Source organism: Neovison vison, chromosome 6 (assembly GCF_020171115.1).
Source record: "Neovison vison isolate M4711 chromosome 6, ASM_NN_V1, whole genome shotgun sequence".
NCBI classification, from domain to species: Eukaryota; Metazoa; Chordata; class Mammalia; order Carnivora; family Mustelidae; genus Neogale; species Neogale vison.
This window is the reverse complement of record NC_058096.1, coordinates 185,766,990-185,788,298: the sequence shown is the minus strand read 5'-3', so window position 1 is coordinate 185,788,298 and position 21,309 is coordinate 185,766,990. Positions and strand designations below refer to the sequence as shown.

Sequence of the window (21,309 nt, the reverse complement as noted above, 5' to 3'; positions counted from 1 at the left end):
GTCAGTGTGGTCATCTGGTGGCTCAATGAAGACACTGTTATGTCTACACAACAACTTCCCAATACCACTCAGAATGGTTACAAGAAAATGAATTTTATAAAGTCAATCTGAATCTCAAGCAAAAATGTATGTAGGCGCAATGCCAGCGTTCAGGGAAAGCAGAAAGAAAATGATGTATAAGCCTTTATTAAACCACCAGACTAAGGCAGCCATGATAAAATGACATCAGTGTAACTATGACCTAAACAAGATGTCTTTTTAGGTCTAGTCTTGACATTCTATGTGACGGTGGGTGAGGTCCTGATCATCTATGGGACCATCTTCCCTGTTTGTAAAGTGGGGATTATAATCATTGCTACCTATCTCTCAAGAATGCTGGTACAAACCCATTTTGTAAAGTGTTCTGATCTACTTGGAAAAAAACTGTTATATCGCTATGAAGGAAGATGACCGTTATTTATGATTCTTCAGAACTTCGAATCAAAATTTGAAAAATAGCTTCATCTGTTTTCTCTGAATTTGCCTGGCCCCTTTATGCACATAAGTAGTTCTTCCCATAGTGCCAATGTAGACATATTTACCTACATCTATGCTATTAATGATTCCGAGATTTCAAATGTGGCATGACATTTACTGAGAAGCACCCGGCATCTGATATCAACCTCTTTTTGATTCTGGGGAGATGTGCTGGATTCTCCATCATCGCTGGATAGCATGATCATCTCAGGTTTTTGTTTGCTTTTGAGAGACCGCGTGCCCGTGGACACACATACAAGAGAGGGAAGGAGAGAAAGAGGGAGAGAGAGAGAATCCCAAGTAGACTCTACACTCACTGCTGAGCCCATTACAGGGCTCAATCCCACAACCCTGAGATCATGACCTGACCAGAGTTAAGAGTGGGCGCTTAACTGACTGAGCCACGCAGACGCTCCACATTCATCTCTTTTTAAGACTTATTCCCTGGGGGGCTGCCTGGGTGGCTCAGTGGGTTAAGCCTCTGCCTTCGGCTCAGGTCACGATCTCAGGGTCCTGGGATCGAGTCCTGCATTGGGCTCTCTGCTAGGCAGGGAGCCTGCTTCCTCCTCTCTCTCTCTCTACTTGTGATCTCTGTCAAATAAATAAAATCTTAAAAAAAAAAAAGAAAAAAAAAGACAGACTTATTCCCTGGGAAGAAACAATAGCTATTCCAGCCATTTTATAGACTTTTTTTTTAACTTTATATTTTTAATAAACCTTTTTGAATATATGAAAATATATAAATAAATATATAAATAATATATATAAATGAATAATATATAGAAAAATATATAAATATAAAAAATAAATAAGGATTAGTTTTCCAAGGGTCTTTGAGCTTGTTAAAAGGTTAAAAAAAAATTACATGTGATTTATTACTTAAGTCTCTATATCTTCACTAATGTCTAAAAAAAACAAAAACAAAACCAAAAAAAACAAAACAACAACAACAACAAAAAAAACAACCCACCTTGAAATGAGGGTTAAATAGGATGGAAATGATATTATAGAAGAATAAAGATAAATAACCCAATGTTAATTGGGGGTAGGAAAAATGAGGTTGATTTTAAAAGATCTCAATCAGGGCGCCTGGGTGGCTCAGTGGGTTAAGCTGCTGCCTTCGGCTCAGGTCATGATCTCAGGGTCCTGGGATGGAGTCCCGCATCAGGCTCTCTGCTCAGCAGGGAGCCTGCTTCCCTCTCTCTCTCTCTCTGCCTGCCTCTCTGTCTGCTTGTGGTCTCTGTCGAATAAACAAAAATAAAAAAAATAAAAAATAAAAAATAAAAAAAGATCTAAATCACAAAAAGCTGAAGTGGAAAATAATTATCAGAGATTGAACAAAAAAACTCCGAGTTCCTAGCAGTCAAGTTTAAAAGAAAAATTATATGAATTTGTTACTCAGCTTCCTTTGTGTCACGACAGTAGCCAACAGAAGGATAAAATTTTTCACAGTTCCTGAACTTTGACAAGGAGTTCCCCATTTGCAGCATATCATATCATATAATATACCGTGTCCCTGACATTAATTATAAAGAAAGAATTCTCTCTCCGTGGACTGCCTCTCTTAGTCAACACTAATGAAAATTTCTTGGAACTTTTTCCCCCCCTCCAAACTTGCCCCTGTCTCATGAGATTTTAAACTTTGAACAGTATCACAGAATTGGAAACATATCACATCACACACATTCAAGTGGGCCCATTTTCAGGTCATGGGTATTAGCACAGGCATTATAAAGACATCAAGTCAGAAGAAAAATAATTCATGCTTACAGATGACTCCAAAGAAAACAATGAAAAGTGCTCAGGATGCCCTTATTTGAAGCTGTCGGGGTAACACAACTCTCAAGGTGAGTATTTCATCTTTTCAACCATGCTTTCAGCTTTGTTTAATCACAGCTTTGGGCTCTGCCAGAAATCTTTGCTAGTTAATGGCACAAGTTGAGTTAAACACCTGGCACAGCTTTGCATGAGGAACGTCCTGGACTGAGATCTCACAGGGCTCATGGAGACCAGGAGACACAAGGTACAGCCGAGCTGAGCTGCTGTGGCAGAGAGGGAATGGCCCACAAAACAGAAGATGTATCTTGCATGGCCCTTCACAGAAGAAGTTTGCAGATCCCCGAAGTTAATTAAGTCTTCCTTCTTAAGACTGGACAACTGAGACTCAGAAAGCGAAGTGCTTGGACTTGATAACCCCCAATACCAGCTGGAATCTACCCCTTTCCATGCTGCTGCGTAGAAATGAGACTGTCTTCCACGGTGAGCAAGCAGGAGCTTCCCACAAAGGTTTTATTTAAACAACAATGATGGTGAAATGCAGCAAGTGATTTTTTTGGCCTCCAATCAAATGCACCAGAATGCGACACTAACCATGAATCCATACCTTTAAAAGGCATTCTAGAGTCCCAGCATGCTAAGATTAAAAACAAAAGTGATCCAAGAATCTTCACATTATAAAGGTTAAAAAAAACAAAAACAAAAACCCAAAACGTGTGTAGCTGAAGAGTAGGAAATCTCTGTCTTACCAATTCATAAACTCAATTTAGTCATATCTGGGTGGAGACCTCTTGCAACCAGGGCAGCAAGGAACCTGTTTTACAACAGACTCAAATCCACGAACGCAAATGGAGCTGCTACTGGCCTAAATTCAAGAATCAAGTGAAGATGCTCCTTGACAAACCTCAGCTATGAAAATGACTGGCAAGATTAACTTGGGGCAGATGACCACAGCCTCACCAGAGCGAGACCTCTGGAAATCAAGGAAATACCGGAGCATCCATAAGCATTTGAAACGTGCTTTTCTTGTTCCCCCTCCCCAAAGTGGGTTTGAGGAAATTTAATTTTGCTTTAATTCATCAAGTTACATTAGTCTCTCTGCAAACTTCTAATTTTAAAATCAAATACTCATTTGATTTTCAAGCAAGGTCAAGAGAACGAGGCAGCCTAGCTCTGACATCACAGGGGTGTGCCCCATGCCACTGAGCAGTTGCATCAGTGCTCTGGGTTGCTACGGCACTTGACTATTAATTTCTGAAAGAAGGTGATGATAAAGCCGCCAGATGAACATCAATGGTATGACACCACTTCGGCACAAAACACCGACAGGCGCTACTCATGGTGGCAGCAAGTTCGCTTTTATGAATCACCGCTTTTGTGATGTACATATTCCTTTCTCACTTTAAGCCCACTGAGTCCACCACCACAAAATAAATAAATAAAACAAATAAATAAAAGTTCAGCTTCAACAAAGAGGAGAAAATTTGAAACCATATTGGGGGGGGAGGGTCCCTCTGTGGACCATTTCTTAAGGACAGTCTTTTCTTGAAAGATCTCCCCCAAAGATGCTACAGCATGCGGACTTATGCACAAATGCATACACGTATTTTTGGCAGCTACAGAGATCGGAGAAGAGTTGAATTGAGATATACCTAGAAGGAGGGAGATAGGGGCCAAGATATAATCCCACTAATCGTATTGCATTTACCTTTTCTGGCTTCTGGAAAGCAATCTTCAGGTATAGTCACCTCAAAAGGTCACTTCTTACCCTGAAAACAAAAGAGAACGTCACAATCTGAATGTCAAGAGACAGCACCAACCCCCTATTTGCCTGGGACAGATGCAAGGGCAAGAGAAGGACTCGGTTACGTTGCATGGCAAATGACTTTTCAGAGTTAATAAAAACAAGTCCCAAGACCAGTGATCTGGAGCACAGGCCTGTGAGCGCCTCAAGACAACAAAAACAACGTGGGTGGAGAAAGTCAAGGTGAAACATTTCGAATTTTGCAAGTGAACTTTTTCTCATCTTGTCATCGATCAATTTATTTTCTGGTGCAATAAGACGTGACTCATAGGCCTTTGTTTTTGGAAACCAGTCTGCTTCTTGAACGTGTCTGTTTGGTTAACATCCACAACATCTCTGATTTCATTAACGCATGGGCTTGTCTCCCCGCACCCCCACCCCCAAGAGGAGAGTGAGTTTTTACAGACGAGATGCTTATGCTACCCTGGAACCTTTCAAAATGAACAGGAGCACCAGGATCTTCAAGTTTGGGGGGGGCTGGGGGGTTAATCAGTTGGTGAAAACTGTTCACACTGTGTTTTCCACTTAGCATTTATCTACCAGATCTACCAAGTTAAATAAAAATGGTTTGTGTCAGATGAAATAAACAATTGAAACCAAGCTCCCTAAAACACAAAGAAAGCCTGGAACATGTTTTATCCCACATCCACTCCTGCATCTGCATACTCTCTTATGCAAAACAGTGTGTAATCCTCTAAGAAACATTACAAGCTGCCTCTTTCTGCCCATGTAACTGGGATCAACATATGGCACAAGTGAAAAGAAAAACACTTGTTTATTAATTTAGAGCGAGATACCGACAGGGTCCAGGACTCACTCCACATCAGCTGACCAAATGCTCATGTCATTTTTTTTGCAAGATGCTAAGATCGTATCATCGTTTTACTAAAATGTTAATATCCTTTTGCTCACTCTTCAGAACAATATGTAATGAAGTGGTTTTAATTTTATACAGAATATATCCCTGCTTATCCCTCTGCTGTCAGCCCTGAATGTGGAAAGGCAAACATTATTGAGAAGAGTTAAATCTTATTTCACAAGGGCTAAAATCTGAAAGTGGCACTTTGGTGAGTACTATCTTTGAGGAATTGATCTGAGGCCAATTTATGACATTTCCACAAGCAAGTATATGCAGATTCTTGCCATAAAGATTGGAAAAAAAAATGCAGGCTCTGAGTGAAATCATAATTTTCATGTTTACTGTAAGAGGAAATTGGAGGTTTTCACCATAAATGTTCACCATTTGGGTGGGGGAAAACCCTAGCCCTGGGACTTAAAATTACTATTTTGCAACCTGCCCCAAATCTTTTTGTTTTTACACAAAACAATTCAAATTGAAAATGAAAATTTTGAGACACACTGCCAATATGTGTCCCCAGGATTGGTTTCTCCACTGGTGAGAACTCTGTCACAGGACAAATGGTGCTAAGGAAACAGGGAGCAATGATGTTAGGGTCCTCAGGGTAATGGGGGAGATCTGCAAAGCAGCCCCACTCCTCCCAAGTAAGAGGAGCTCATTAGATACAAGGCACAGCGATAATCTCAAACACGAGAAATCTCCATCTTACCAAGCGTACAATCTTAAATGGAAAGGAAGTGAACTCTGGCAGATCTTACTGAATTCAAGGCAAGAATGGCCATTCTCCCTCCTTTTTACTTGACATACCCTCCAATGGGCATGCTCTAAACTAATGTTCGTGTTCATCCATTGAGTTACATTTATTTTTTCATGTTTGGCAGTCAGATCTATAGTATTAGACTTTGCAGTGCAGATGAGATTGTTATCATATAGGCCTGGCAAAACAACTGGACCTTATTAAAATTTAATTTAAAAGAAAATCCTGCTGAAAATGCGTACTTTGAATCAAGTTATCTTGAGCCCTGTATTCTGACCCGTAGAAGGATTTCAGGGAAGAGCAGGGCCTATTTCTCTCCACACCTGTCTACACAGTACAGTGTATAAATGAACAGAACAAAAATATATTCTGATTTACCCTCACAGATTTTACAAGTATAATTTTCCCCTAGGGAAACTAAATTATACAACTGACCCTCCAACTTATAATTACTCAAGCAATACAAAATCAGCTACATTTAATTTTTACTTATACAAAAAGAAAGAAAGAAAGACAGAAAGAAAGAAAGAGAGAAAACTGGCAGTGGGATACAAATCATGTTTTCCTCTATTGTGAAAGTTCCATAAATTTTAATGCATATGCACATTTGACCAGTCATTAATTTATTTCTGTTGATTTTAGTTTTTAGTATACATTAGCCAAGTAATCTAAAAGATATTTTTCTAGCTTTGCAGAGAAAAGATTAATAGTTCAACAGCTGTTTGCCATCATGCTAAATTAAATGAAATGTGTCAATATAACAGACAAGAAAATTAGGGAGTAGTACTGGGGCCTGAGTCTGCATCATGACGAGCCTGGAAGAATCAGAAATCAACAACTAGCAGAACAACCTGCATTTCATTTTTTTTCCAAAATGTAAAACTTCCGTTTCCAGAGTGGTTTGCAATTTTTTTTTAAACAATCACTTTTACTTATCAAATATATCAACTAGTTACCTGAATGCTTACTCACCCCACAGCATCAAAACTAAAATTAAATAGTTATGTAAAGCTTTTTAATATAAAAAAATATATTCCCCTCCAGCCCACGCATCTTCTTTTAAAATGGTGTTACCATCTGAAGTGCATTGTCTTTTTCTATCTTTCTGAAGTTTCCCATTGGTTTTAGGTTTTAAAAGTGAGCCAGGAATATGGTAAATAAAAATGACTTATTTTCCTTTGTGTCATTCTCTGTACAGTTAGGATGCCGTGAACACTGGAACTATTCCTGGTGTGGCTGCCTCACTATTGTCTGCAAGAGTGTTGTCCACCGGAATCTACGCGTTGACCATAAAAATCTTAAGCAAGACACCAACCTTCAGCAGCAACCCATTCATTAGAAAGCTCAAGGTACTCTCCTCTTCCTCTACCCCTTCCCACGTGCCACCCCTTAAGAACTCCCCACTGTCTGTGGACCTCTTAGGTTAAACAGTGCTTCAAAAATCACACTTCATAGGGTGTATTTTGCCCCCCAATTTCATCAATGCGATAAAGAATACATAAATGCCAGCTGGCATGGAGCCAAGTTGCAGGTAAACACGGAGGCTGAACTTCACAAGACTGAAAATGAACAATATACACTCGACTTTTCCCACTAAGAGGTTGTCCCCCCCTTTCTTCCATGGCAGCTAAAGGAAACGATGTGCATCAGGATTTCTGCATTAGGTTTCATTTTGCGTGACCATACAAAAGGGACGGGGAAAACCACCACGTTTTTCATCTTAACCTTCAGTCCACCAAATGAGGCCTGAGAAGATACTGGGCACCGGTGTCCCCGGTGATGCAAGGATGTCACAGCCAGCTCCAGGCCCACGAGGAAGGTGGCGATTTAGTAATTTGTATCTGCTTAGAGAAGACCTTCTCTGAAAGCCCAGGAACATAGCTCAAGCTTCTCATATTCCAAATACTCCAATCATAGGACATGTACTTCATCTAAGAAAATCAAAGGTCTAAATGGGCCAATTTCCAAGAGACGCCTGTCTCTTTAACTAGAGACTCCTACCTCATGTGGATTTTCGTGTCTTGTTTTTCAAAGATTTCTTAGGAAAACAGGAGCATATCAACACAAATTTGCCTAGCTGAAAAATGATAGTACAAGGGTCACTTCATTTTCTGCACTCGAGACAAGAAAATCCACTCAGAAATCAACCGCAGAGAGTTTTTTCTCTGCTCTAATAACTTCAATATTGAGTCAGGCTTACAGAAAGAAAAAGCAAAGAGGGCAGGAAGGAAGAGAGGAAAAGAAATAAGAGGGAAAAAATAACTGGGACCGTGAAAGAGGAAAAGAAGGAAGGGACATGGAAAGGAAAAGGCCCAGCTGTACAGTTCAGGTCTTTGGGACACCAGCCAGGCTCGCTGGTTTACAGTCACTACGTTTCTGTTACTTCTGTCCCACCGTCCCCAAAGTCCCCTCCTGTGGCTGCGGGGCACATTTTGCTTCCTTTCTCCTCACCCTCTGGGACTCTCACCAAACCGTGGCACCAAACCTTGAGGTCCGTTCTCCTAAGAAAAACTGAAAATACTAGAAATAAGCCAAGGGGCACAGACAACCTGAGGCGAGGCGAGGCGAGGCGAGGCATGCCCCAGGGAGGGGGTGACTGCTGCAGGCCCGCAGCCCCCACTCCCGCCCCCACCCACAGCAGTACCACACTGGTCCATCTCCTCTGGATAAACTCCTCTCGCTTACCTTACAGAAAAGTAAAACCCTGGTCATGGTCATGTGAAAATATTTTATAGGTATCCTTTAACAGCCTTTAAATGTTGAAACCTAAAAACAATATTTGCTGTTTTCTCTTTGAAGCTCTAACAAAGCCTTTGTTTTAGATTTACCTTTAGTGTGCAATAAGAGTTAATAATCAAATCCATCCCAACCCCCACAAATGTTAAACAAAAAGATAAAAGAAATGCAAATAGCTATTGTCATGGAAAGTTAAAGTACCTGTCTGTATTTTTAAGTGAAAACTATTATCTCTATCAATCAAAATTTAAGAATACAATAGCGCTAATCACAGAAGGTGCTCTGACGGAGTTACTTTTACTCATAAAAAAAAGTATTTTTCCCCTTAAAAACCGAGTATAAAAGTCATACACTTACAATTAGATAAGGTATTTGTAATTTTATTATTAAAAACCTACAGCAGCCTCACTGTTAATAAATGCTTCTAAGTCTCTAGACTGATTTGTACCCAAGAAGACCCAACTCCCTACATATTTTAATAAGGTTGATGAAATTTTATTTAAATTCTCACAGTTTCCAACCTGCGGGGGAACAGCACACTCTTCTGTTGAAAAGAGTTACTCAAGCAGAGGCAACAGTTAACTGGTAATGCAAACTCCTTCTTTTAGACCCTGGACACAATTCCTAGTGCCTGAAATATCTTTACATAGGACATATCTTCCTTGGGTGGCTCGTCCCTTCTTTGCTGTGGCAATTCATTTTTGAAATTATAATACTGTAAAAGAAAGCCGAATTCTACCATCATAGCCCAGAATGATCTAAGTGCACAGTACATCAATTTCTCTGAGTTTTTTTTTTTAATCCACTTTTTAAAAAGACTGGATTAGACCCTGAATATGGTGCTTTCTAAAGACAGTACGGGAACAAAAAATAGCAAGACCCCAGATAGTAAAACAAACAGCTCAAGATTAAAATTCCTAGAGCAAACAGTTAAGCCAGGATGCCATTATGCAGGCTGAGCCTGGATGGATGTCTCCTCCACCGTGGGGCCAAGAGGCTGTCATCCACCCCCCCACCACCACCACCAGCAAGATCAGATTTCCTTCCCTCCCGACCGCCTCTCTCAGCATCATGGCCAACCTCTCTAGTGTGCTATTAATATCAATGAAGAGACGATTCGATTTCCACTAAAGAAAACCCTTCCTATTCCGGCACAGACCTTCGGGGAGGACCCTGGCCCGGGTATAGACAATACCGCAGCAGAGTTTCACCGCTTTCTTACAGTTCGGTCTTACACACTGTTTGAAGGCTTTTAGCAAACAATGGCAGCATTATCTCCAGGATAGTTACAAAACAGGATTTGTTAGGACAAAGAATAATAAAGCTGTTCCTCTCTCTCTCTCTCTCTCTCTCTCTCCTTCTCCCCCCCCCAACCCACACCCCCACTCCCCGCCCCAGTTCCAAGAGGCTCTCTCTGCCAGTCCAAAAATTCAGCCCCGGTTCCTAAGAGGCACCTGTACTCGTCTATTTCAAGGCAGCCAGCAACTGACAACGGCCCAGGAACCAGGACCCAGGTCGCTGTCGCTGGCGGGAGGCGCCCAGAAGAACAGGAAAGTAGCCTCTCAACATTTGTAAAATGAAACAAAGTATCAGCCTTGGCTTCGCACACACTTACCGGCTCATGGTGAGGAAGGAAAGCTTTGGGGCCGGAGAGGCAATTTTCACACAACGGAAGAAAGTTGAGAGTTTGTAAGGGAGAAACTACAGGGGCTTGGAAGCCTGCGGGCTCGCAGGGCTCCCAGGCTGGCGGCAGTGTGAGGAAGGACTGAAGGTATGTGGGCTAAACACAACAAAAGCCACTGCCTTACTCTAGATTAAATATGCAGGAAGAGGCCCCTTTGCATAAACACAAACACTCAGCAAATGAATAACTCGCTCAATCAGACGCCTGCTGTGCCTTCTACCTGTCCTCTCCCTGACAGGAGACCCCTCCGGTTGCAGGGCACAAGCACTAAACAGGAGACAGTTAAATGCTATGTTGCTATAATAACAATTAAAATGAATTGCATTCATTAGTAATTAAGAACTCACTCCTGGAGTGGGGGGGGAGATAATGGGGGAGCGAATATAGTGCCATTGTTTTATCTCTAGCTACTCCGAAAAGAAGTTGGCATAAGACCCATCACTGGAGATTTACCTTAGCTTGCATTTAAATCTCTAAAATTCAATGAGAGTTGTCAACAATCACATTTTTCAGCCACAATACACCTTTTGTTTTTTGTGCTTTGCCACACTATAAACCGTTCCTTGGGACCCGTACCTGTGAAGGGTCTATGTTATCTATGTACAAAAATTGACACATATAAAATATACACACACCCATACATACCCATGTGCGCGCATATACACAGGTACACACAGGCACACATGTAACACTGACCCGTATTTAATTAAAGGAGGTAAACAAACAAAAAACCCCATGCCACTTTGCACTCTTTAGTTCACTAATGATTTAAGGAACATAATTTGAGTCTTCCAAAAATACATCCCAAATGCCTGCCTTTCAAATATCATCAATCCATGCCCACTCATTTAAAAACATTACCCATATATTAGAAAGGATGCTTTTAACTGAGTGGCCTCAACCACTTATAATTTCAATTAAATAACATAATTACAGTCAACAATTTTCTCCATTTCGGCAGAGAATATGCCATACCTCAACATAATCCGTCCTTAGAGCCAAGGAATTTAAGCAAAAGGAAAAACACACAGGCCCCAGGAATTCACTACTGCCTTTCCTCTCAGGCTAGGGAGTCAACACACTCACCTCGACCCTCCTACTCTATGTTCCAGCTACATGTTGGTCTTAGTAACTTAATTATTTTTTAATAACTTTTGCAGTATTAAATGATTTCGATTGAAACATAAGTAAGATTATGTTCCCCTACTTCCTTCTAATGCCACTGAGTACTATGGGGGCAAATCCAGCACGGCTATGCTATGGGACATGTCTACGTTATTACTTGGACCAAGAAGGATAGGTCACAGAGCCTTCCCAGCCTCAGAGAATGTACTGCAATTAGGCTAGCCAAGGGAAATGAGGCAGCTTTCTATTTCAAAACCAAGTTCTATTTTATTAACACAACACTTCTCTCCGGCTATATCATTCTACTGCAAAAGCAAATGAATATTATTGAAAAGTTTTTTTTTTAATTATTAACAAGCAGAGGAAGTCTATCTCAAACATATGTTATGACATAACTTGGAAAAATATTTAAAAATGTTAATACTTTTAAAATATTAAAAAAAATTTAAACTTTTGCACCCCCACCCCCCACAGAAAAACACAGGATCTCCCTAAGAGGGGTTCCCAAAGAAACTAAAGATGCCTCTTCTGTTCACTATTTTGTCTTGAAATGACCTTCCAAATAAGGTGTTAGATAACCTCCTTCCACAGACGATAGTGATCTAACCTTGATGCAAATAAACCATAGAACAAAATTTAATCAGTATATCACTGTGAAAAAGCCTTTGTCCATCCCCATGGAGCTTCTAATGACTGTTTTGGCAGTTCTGGCGGGTAGTTATGCTTCCTAGCTCATCTATATCTCATACTGGTTGAGCAAGCTAATGGAAGTGCTGTTAGTGGAATCCAATATTAATGCTCTCTATCGTGCAAACCTGGATGCAACTGAATATATTATACAATTAGAGGTAGTATCTAATTCCATAGGTATTAGATACTGTACTCGAAATTAATATTTTAATGAGGAAAGTGAAATAAAGACGACGAGCCAGGTAAGGGATGCATGCATTGTGGCCCAGCTAAGCCTCTTGTGGCAAGAGGGCTGGATCCTGGCGCGAACGGCACAGACACGGGGATTGTGACAAAGATCCGTATGCAAGCTTTAGATGCTGAGTGACACATACTGATGCACAGAGTCAAAGATGTCATCCTCACACAAGCGCCCCTGGCTGTAAAGCTTGAGAGAGAAGGAAGGAGGCGAAAATGGGGGCGGGGGGAGTTGCAGCGAGACCTCCAGAAAATAAACAGGGTGTACAGTTTCAAAGGCTGCAGACACAGACATTTCATTGTTCAAGCCAATTATCAGTGGAAAATAATAACAACAGATGGATTCAGAGTCACTGACTTTTCATATGCACTTCATCTCAGCGGAACAGATGATGAAACGCGAGAGCTATCTCAAAAAGGCAAAACATCTTTCAGTAAAAGAACTCTACAGTCCAGATGGGGACCTTCTAAGGCTGCTGATTATCTTCTTATAATGTTGTAAGATAGACTTACTAAAACATTTCAGGAACTGATCAGATATGATGCGTACAATGGCCTCATTATTGGGAGGAGTTGCTTCAGACTTGTGACTAAAGCGGGCAGAGATTTCAATAAGGTTAGGACTGTGAGTTTCCTGTTTTCTCATCAGGGGCTGCAGGTTCCAACTAAAACTGGAAATCTGTGCACAACAGAGAATAAACCGGCACCCAAGGAGCTTGTGCTTGTGTTCTTCTCTCATTTGAGCGAAGAAAAAAGAGATAATAAACCAGGACTGCGAAAAGGGCATTAAATTATTCTGAACCATTCCATTACAACGGGGCGGACGGCTCCAAAGCAACTCCTCATTAAAACCATTCAGGGACGGGGCGCCTGGGTGGCTCAGTCGGTTTAGCATCTGCCTTTGGCTGAGGTCATGACCCCAGGGTCCTGGGATCAGGCCCTGCTCAGCGGGGAGCCTGCTTCTGCCTGCCATTCTGCCTGCTTGTGCGCTCGCTCTGTCTCTCTCTCTCTCTCTCTCTATATATATATATATACATATATATATGCCAAATAAATAAATAAAATTGTAAAAAAAATTCCTTCTTAAAAAGAACATTAGTGATAAAGTATCATCACTTACAGGCAGTTAGAACATCTTAACTATCCCTCGCCCTCAGTGATCGCAAAATGTAATTTGCTTTCAGTAGGAAATAAATACACATTTCAATGGTGGTATGATGAACAGTTGTACTAAATGCCACCCAAACACCCGGGCTAAAGCCGCGGACTTATCCCAAAGCATTCTCATTTCACTTAAAGTCAGTCTGGCTGGTAAGACACAACAGGTAAACCACAACCCGAGAAGCTGCTATAAAAGTAATAGAAAAAGTTAAAATTTCTAATCAGGTAAGACTCATTACTACTGAAGAAATGGCATATCGGTTTTGTCTCCATCCGCCCATTCATCGTTAATTCCACATTTATAATTCTGCAAAAATCTTTCTCTGAATCGACATGTCATTTGAAATCAGCGTGCTATAGAGAAAAAGAAAAGCTGCTCCTCCCACTGTTTACTAACACACTTATCATTTAAAAAATATTTTTATGAGCACACTGTTGACTTCACAAGTCTAGAATGTAAGTTAAAAAAAATTTTTTTTAAGAGCAAGGCTTTTCTTTCAAAGTACTCTGACAAAAAAGTAAATTCATAGCAGAACATACAAGCATGAAGAAAATATCGCCAAGGGCAAAATTCTGCAACTGCTTTAAGAAGCAAACAAGAACACAAAAGATGTGTAATACAACCATCTGGCTCTCCTCGTACTATATCAATGCCTCAACTTTATCCCCCACCCCCTTAGCCAGCCCACACCAATGCCACAAAACCAAATGGCTTCACTTATGTTTCCTGCACGGCAAATTTACACAATGCACTGAGAACGCAAAAGTTGATTTTCACACATAAACTAGCATCTTGAAATTTTCCCCCACTTCAACTATTTCATTGAAACTCACTGTGATGAAGATGTCCCCACAGGTAAAAAAAAATATGCTTAGGCTCAAGAGAAGCCCCCTTGCAAGCTTTCATCTCTACCCTCTTGTGTTTTCTGTTATAATCAGATACTAGATGAGGATATCTGAAAGATGAATTCTGAAATTATTCCCAGTAAACCTGTACTCTTTTTTGTTCTTTTTGCTCTAAATGGTGGGTTGTTCCCCTTACTTATTATTTGAAAGAACCTCACTCATTTTTTTATCACCACCCTTGAAAGTCAGCATGCTGACTAAAAATCGTCCTCATCTGGCTCATTCTGCAAACATTAACTAAGCAACTATTGTGGGGTCAGAAGTCTGCTGGACTACAGATGACCAAAACCATTATTTTCCCAAAGAAGAGCAGAGCCTGCCTAGTACATGAAACCAGAAACTTTGGCATATCTATCTATCTACCTATAGATAGATAAATCCTCTACACATAGGTAGGCTAAAGCATTTTATTTATTTATGTACTCATTCGGAAGGTGGATATTTGAAAAGTTATGGCACACTGCTTTCAAAGGTGGGAACTAAGACTTTTAATGGAAATCTCTGGGGAAAATCAACATAGGCCATCATAAATGGGTCTCACAAAGGGGCAACAATCAAAAAGTAGTAACTGGGAAAGAGAGGTTCTCCTGGGCCAACTCTTGGCTTTTCTGCAGGGGCATGTTGGAGGCAGGTGGTCCATATCAGGCAAGCACTCTTGGTTGGAATCAAGATGTGCACGTGGGGGGCCACGTCTGGTTTATTTCTGTTCTCTTGCTGACGTTGGTTTGTACCTCCCCTGCCTCCCTCTCCATGCTCCAGGATGAGAAAGCCGAGCCTAGTTTCTCAGAGAGCTGATTTTCTATTCCCTTCTGGGTGTTTCTGCCCCAGACCACAGAGGCTCCTGGTCTGGACAGCAGTGGTAATCTTAGGACACACACAGCGGATCGAGCCACCGGGCAAGGGATTCCACTAATTGTTTAAGCCTGCTCTAGGGTCTGGCCACCAGTTGGCAGACGCAGCTCATGGCTGTCTACCAGACCTAGGTTAACACAGCTGGAGCCAGATGACAAGCTCTCAAAGAAGAGTCTTCCCACGGCCACATCTGGCTCCTGGCGGCTCCGGTCTGCAGCTGAACGGATTTCGTTTGGTTTTTCTGGGAAAGTTTCGGCAATGGATAAAACCAGTCATGTTAACCTTGACCGTGGACACTTCAGTGTGGGGCAAACTATCAGAATATAAACTCCATGAAGGCAAGCACTTCATCTGTCCTGCACGCTGTATGTCAGTACTGGACAGTGGCTGCATCCAGGGGGTGGTCAATAAATGCATATGGAATGAATGACACTAACCAGTATGGTGATCTCATTCCAGCTCCTCTATTCCTATTGTTTATGCACCACGGCTTACACCTGGGTATATACAGAAGGGACCACCCCTCCCCACCCAGCAGTGGCTCCCTAGTTAAATGTTGTGGGCCCCGTTGTGGGCAGGCTGACCCATGGAGAAAGACACATGAGAATGAACCCACTCACATAATCTGAGGAGGGGAAACCTCTCAAGAACCCTTCCCTGAAAATAACAGCCTCCTGTCCTATACCCATGTCCCCTCTTTACTGGGCCGTACACTACACAACTTGGCAGCTGTGAGCCCACAGTGCTGCAAGTGACTCGAAAGGAGAGACTTAACTTTTGACCACCAGAAAAATGCCAGAGAATGAGGCAACGTTTCCTGGCACCTTTTCATCCCATTTCCTTTCCCATGCCTCTCTTGCTGAATTCTCTGACATTGGCAGATCCCAGTTCCCTTTTCCACTCAACTCCGACCCATCGCTCGGCTTTTCCGCACCTCGTCACCTCTCCGGGTCCCAATGGAAACACACTGGCAAGCGCCAATGTGATTTAGAGCCAGGTGGGACCCGCCCTCCTGGCTCCTTAGCTAGGAGGGTTTCTCTGTACCAAGAGGATGCTATGTTAATAATGCTGATGCTAGGGGGGGTAGGGGGTGGAGCTTTAATCTTTAGGACAATAAAATTCCACTGAATGCCCTCCCAGAACTTGACAGAGGACCAGGGACGTTTGGCAGAAGCCTGGCATGGCTGTTCACATATGATGCTGCTTCCCCAATACAGCAAGTTAACGTTCCTAAAACAAGAATGGCTGAAACGGGCAGATGACTTTGACAAGCTCAGCATATGGTCTTCAATGAAGCAAAGCTACTCAGAAGTGCATTAGATGAAGCTTTTGCCTGAACCCCCTCCCTTTTCCGTCGGGTAAAGCAGCAAGGGTAGGGGTGGGGGGGGGGGTCCTTTCAGCCAAGTGTTTAAGTTTCTGAGAGGGGCATTGTGTCCACTCCGGAGAACTGGGGCTTCCAGTTCCCCTCAGAACGAGCTGCGTACCTCCTAAGGGGTGAACCGGGAAGACCCACCCTTAAAAACCCCTCTCCTCCTTTGTCTCTATTTTCTGGAATTACTTTAAAAATGGGAGAACGGTGTTCCAGAACTCCACGATCACAGTGAAAATTTAAGATAATCAAGGGAGAAGCGGGACAACAGGATGAGGATGCTTGATGCCTAGTCCTTCCCTGGGAACAGGCCAGAAGGTAAAAGAACCACCAAAAGAAAACAGAAAAAAAAAATAAAAAATAAAAAAATATATATTTTTTTTTAAATTAGGGGAAAATGTCAGGGGAGGAAGAGAGGGCAGCAAGGCTGACCATGAATATCTTTATTTCTTAATGCTTCCTTGGGTTACCTCAATTAATACTAAATACTATATAATATCCGAATGCACAGTCTAGTCCAACCTGGCTAGCTCAGTTCTCAGGAGCGAACTCAGCTCTGCCGCTTACCGGTCTCATGATCTCAGGCAAGTTACTCAAGTTCTCTGTCCCTCAGTGTCCTCCTCCATAAAACAGGCTTAATTATAGTGCATAATGTGCTTTTGAGGAAGAAATGTATTAATGGGAAAAGTGCTTACACAAGTGACTGGCACACAGTGAGGGCCACAGAAAGGATAGCCACTGTTTTCACAGGCAGGGATAATACAACTTATGTAAATCTCAAACTTCCTACGCCTCATTTCTGCCATCTCTACAAGCTGTTAATACGATCTGGTGATCTGCCACACTCAAAGGTAGAAAAAAGGAGAGAATGTGTATTGGATTTGAAACTCCTTAAAAACACAGTGCTCAAATAAAATCCAAGGACTGATTTTCCCCCTCCATGCTGGGTGGAGAATCCTAAAGGTAAGACTGGAGTTTTCACCTCCTTCAGTATAGGGTTGGTCGTTAGGTAGGAAAGAGCCCTAACCTAAGCTCAGAGTCACCTGCTTATCCCACGAATGACCAAAAAGAAATTTGGGGGCAGGGGAGACGTTCAAAGAAGGCAGGAGGAGAAACCGGCCTGGAAACGAAAGGTATTGAAACACATTTTCTTGTACTTTTCAAGTCTGTGCATATAGATTCTGTTACTGATTTAGGATCTTAAACAGTTTGTTTATTTTTTAAATGCCTTTCAGCTCACCTTTAATAACATGTTTCTTTGACTTGGCTGAACTATATGCCTCAGAAGAATTACAAGCGGGAATATAGCTGGGTGAAAGGTTCAGTGAACTAATCCACACCTGGTCCATGTGAAAAAAAAGGGGGGGGCTCGTACTTTCCATATAGAAACAAGTCTCTTTATATGAACCAGGCTTCTATTTAATCGGTAAGGCGCTTTCCACATCGTACAATCTTTCATGAGCTTCTTCAGTGGGGTGGGGAAAAGGCCACAGAACCACCACCCAGTCATACTGTGGAGATTTATCAGTGACAGTGGGGGGGGGGGGAGGAGAGAGTGGAAGAAAGAAAACCATAATCCAGTCAGAATAGGAAGTAGATTTATTTTACCGGAAATTCCTCAGTCAAGTTTTACCAATGACAAAAGAGGGTCACCTCAAAACAGACATTCAGTGAGACATATGTATGCCTTTATGACCAAAAATCCATTTTCTCCCACCCCATCTGTGTGACCCAGACTTTGAGGTGGAAAGAATAAGGTTGTTTTTTTTTTTTTTTTAAAGATTGTATTTATTTATTTGACAGACAGAGATCACAAGTGGGCAGAGAGACAGACAGAGAGAGAGGAGGAAGCAGGCTCCCTGCTGAGCAGAGAGCCTGATGCGGGGCTTGATCCCAGGACCCTGGGATCATGACCTGAGCTGAAGGCAGAGGCTTTAGCCCACTGAGCCACCCAGGCGCCCCAAGAATAAGGTTTTGAGGGTGAAAAAAAATCTCAGGTAAGAGAGAAGAACCAACACATTTCAGAGCGGAAAGTTACCTATGAGGGGGTCTAGTCAAGCCCTGTCCTCCTGGGGACCAGACTCAGGGTGTGACTGAGGCCACACAGGTGGTGCAGAAAGAGCAGGGACGGGAGCCTCTGACTCCCCACAAACATGGAGAAGCAACAGCCAGAGAATGTGGTCACTGGAAACACCCATCAGGCCAAAAGGACATTTCGGAGCAGGGTCCTGGGACCCGTCTCCCAAAGAGATGTAGAAGAGAGTGGAGGGCGTCACAAATGTCCCATAAATGGTGCCAGCCCACTGAATCTGAAGCTAGAATCCAAACAAGCTAGCTTTCTTCTATGAAGTCATTCACTACAAGGCTCCAATATCTTGTTTTTTCTTCAGTTTTATCCCTGAGGAAATTTATTTTCATCGTCTTTGGTTTGAAATAAGTGGGAAGAAAAAAAAAAAAGATTATTTCTACACCCCAGTGAAGAGGGAGCAAAGGGAAACGGAAAGGATATGTCACTAGGAGGCAAGAGAGTGTGTTTCTTCTACTCCTGGATCTACTAGCAACTCACCAGGAATTTGGAAAGTCCCTCTGTGTCTCCGGACCTCAGTCTCCTTGCTGAGAGAGGAGCAGTACTCAGGGATAATGACCAACCATGACACCAACACCGTGGTCGCCTCAACGAGCAGTTAAAATACTGAAATACTGGTGTACGGGCTAGAAAGCAGCCTTTATCCCCAAGCCCTCGGCCATGACTATGCTCCCCAGGATCTTCCAGAGACAGACTTCCATAGTGCCCTGCTCTAATGCTAGGCTTACCATCCCTCCCAGAAGACCAGTACCCCTGCTCCATCTGATGACTTCTTGAATCGTTGTGCCCGATGTCCTGAGACCTCTTGCAAGGCTGAGATGCAAGGACTCCCAGGGCCAGCCTATACCTGAAGGAAGCTACAACCTGGGGTCCAGCACCAGACAGAAGGGCCGAGACAAGCTGAACAGTAGACCCATGAGAGACCCACCTTTCCTACCACGTGACTTCCCTCACTTGGGGCACCCGGATGTGGGCCTGGCGTCATGAGGCAAAGCAGTGGAATTGTAAGGCAAATTCTTAAGGCTAAATTGGTTTTCAAAAGCTGGAAAGAAATATATCACTGTGAAACTACACTCCAAATGAAATCCTGAGCTCTGAGGGAAATTACCAACACATGTAATCAAATTATATTTACCATGGAAATTTCTAATAGCTCATACTTTCTACTCTGCTTTTACAACTCTTTAGGAAAAGGAGTATTTCTCTATCCAACCTTCCAAATTTCCACAGCAGAGCTGAGGCAGTATGCATGCTGAAATACATAAGAAGGGAAAAAAAAAATTCCCGTTATTGTTTCCTTCAACCCTCTGTACCTTCCATGCCACCATTACTCAAAAGTCACTCAAACATTTTGCTGGCTGACATGACGCATACAGTCACTTGATCAGGTGTGGGGTACCACATGGTATGAATAAATACTTATCCACAACCGCATATTAAATGGGAATTCGCAAAGGCGAGCTCCGGAGACAAAGACGTTTCTATATAGAAATATTAACTAAGAATTTAAGTAAATGGCCCCACTGGAAAAAAAAAAAAAAAAGTTCTGAGGTAGCAATATAAACTATATTTAATAGCAACAAAAAATATTTTCCTTTTGGGAAAGCAATTTGGACTTCTAAAAGTTACTGCCTTTCACGTGACTTTGGTACAGTATGGCTGAATTCTCTCATTTCCTAAAACACAGATGCTAGGCCCCAAAATTCTACTTTGCGAGAGTTATTTTTTTTTTTTTTTTAAACTCATCCTCTCCCAAATACAATACAACAAATAAGAAACTGTTTTGGTACCTTCCTCCCCGCCCCATTGTTATTTTCTTCAGCGCATGAGTATCACACGTCCCAAAGAACATATGTTCCCAAGGAAGAAAAAAAAAAAAAAAAAACAGGCTCTAGAACTAATACACAATGAAAAATAAATTTAAAGCAGCCTTCTGGTCTGACATAAGAATATAAAAATGATATGAGCAAGAACAGCTTAGTTTACATACTTTTCAGTCACAGCTGCTGCTCTGAAACCACAATACCTTTAAAATGACATTTTAAGGAAACAGATACGGCAAGGCTTTAGCCATAGCTAGACGCAGCTAACACCGAATTAACAGGGCTTCTCTCTGTATGCCCGTACCTTATGTAACCCCAAGCAATGCCACAGTTAAAGAGAGAAGAGTGATTCAGTTCTAAATAATACAGTGATAAACACAGTGAAGTTACAAATAATTCTCCCCAGCAAGACATTTTTTCTTTTTTCTTTTCCCTTTAAAACACCAGACTCAGATCATCAAAACAGAGTTTTGAGGGGAGAAAGAACAAATCCCTTTCTTGGTTAATATTTAATTGGGTGCTAAAGATTTCTTGGAGAGACCTCTGCACCCCCAGTGACAAGAGCGGAGGAGGCTCCTCCTATCTCTGCAACAGATGCAGGCTCTTCCCTGAATAAACGAAAATAACATACAATTAAATCAGACTATTCAATTAATAAATTACTTCGGTGGACCTTGCAGGCCAAGGCCTATTTAATTACATAATTTAAAAAATATTTGCACATTGCAATCACTGAAATTGGCTTTGAGGTTTCATAATACACACTTAACACATGAGTTAGAGAACAAATTTATTTAATAAATGCAGGCCTAAGTGCTGGAAGGCCATACCACTCAAACTGCAAAATCACTTAGCACATCCTCAGAAAAAGCAAATAAACTTTTCCACTATTTAGACGTAGGCTGCTGCTGAATGTCAGGAGAAGCTG

The 21,309-nt window shown here is 41.9% G+C and overlaps 1 protein-coding gene across 4 annotated transcripts in view; it reads right to left on the bottom strand.

Moving 5' to 3' along the window:
* FOXP1 (forkhead box P1) overlaps nt 1–21,309 on the bottom strand; it is a 499,038-nt gene that overhangs the window by 321,807 nt on the left and 155,922 nt on the right. For 3 of the 4 annotated variants that reach the window (XM_044253165.1, XM_044253170.1, XM_044253168.1), the window contains exon 3: nt 4,001–4,061. The gene's annotated coding sequence lies outside the window, so the exon portion shown is untranslated. Of the gene's footprint in view, nt 1–4,000; nt 4,062–10,063; nt 10,084–21,309 lie in introns of those variants that run through there. The other variant, XM_044253167.1, reaches the window with a different exon arrangement.